This window comes from Miscanthus floridulus, chromosome 12 (genome assembly GCF_019320115.1).
Source record: "Miscanthus floridulus cultivar M001 chromosome 12, ASM1932011v1, whole genome shotgun sequence".
NCBI classification, from domain to species: domain Eukaryota; kingdom Viridiplantae; phylum Streptophyta; class Magnoliopsida; order Poales; family Poaceae; genus Miscanthus; species Miscanthus floridulus.
This window is the reverse complement of record NC_089591.1, coordinates 27425291-27426451: the sequence shown is the minus strand read 5'-3', so window position 1 is coordinate 27426451 and position 1161 is coordinate 27425291.

The following is a 1161-nucleotide window of genomic DNA, read 5'->3' as shown; positions in this document are numbered from 1 at the left end:
GGTCAATTTTTTTATAATATTTAAGTCATGTTAAAATTGTACACCGATTGTGTTACATATTCAGTTAAAAATTAGTTACATAATAAATGAACAATATTTAACAAATAATGTGTTAATTGAACCAGGAACACGTTACATAATTGAGAGAGAGAGAGTGTGTGTGTCTATATATATATATATATATATATATATATATATATATATATATATATATATATATATATATATATATATATATATATATATATATATACACACACACACACACACACATATATATAAGCTAACTCAATTAAAACTGAGCCTTTTAATAAAACACGTAGTTGCCACGTATATATATTGAGCATGTAAAGTGGCAACATTTTAGTATGTTGGGCACGTACGCCAACGTTCTTTAGGCACGTACACGTTTTAGTATGTTTGGCACGTCAGCACAAGTTATATACATAAAAAGTAGATAGTTTATATATGCTAACTAAATTATATCTAAAGTTGCAAAAAAAAAGGTTTACCATATATTCAATAGATCTCGTATGTATCAATTAGATCTAAAAAGATCTTTATATCTAGAACTTTCTTTATTGACTCTATTTTCCTAAAATTAAAAATTAAATAAATATATATTTCACATATTACCTCTTAGTTAGTAATAGACTAGGTAGCGTGCTCGTGCGTTGCTACGGGACTGCTAAACTTTTATACTTAAAAACACATGGATCGCACGATAAGATAACAATACTGTGAAATTAAATATCGACTGTTAAAATGACATTTAATTTAAAAACCAAAGTTCGTGAAATTAATAATCACGGAGAGCGTGACGTCACAAGCTCACAAACTTACTGTATAGACCTTTTACGTGCTAAGGCTACATGATATTTCATAATAATACAAATCAAATAAGCAAAAGGCAATGTATATCTTTGTATAAATCATAGAATGAGATATAAGGTTCTTGGAGAGAGAGAGAGGGGGAGAAAGGGGAGGGAGTTAGGGAGGGAGAGGGAGAGAGATATTATTTTAATTTGTCACTTAGCCATACAATGAAGCCTAAAGCATGAAGCCAAAAATCACACAAACTAAGTGGAGGTGCAAAATCGTAACATTTGAACTTGAGCCTGACCAAAAGCTAACAGCAATAACTTGCAAGATTACTATATT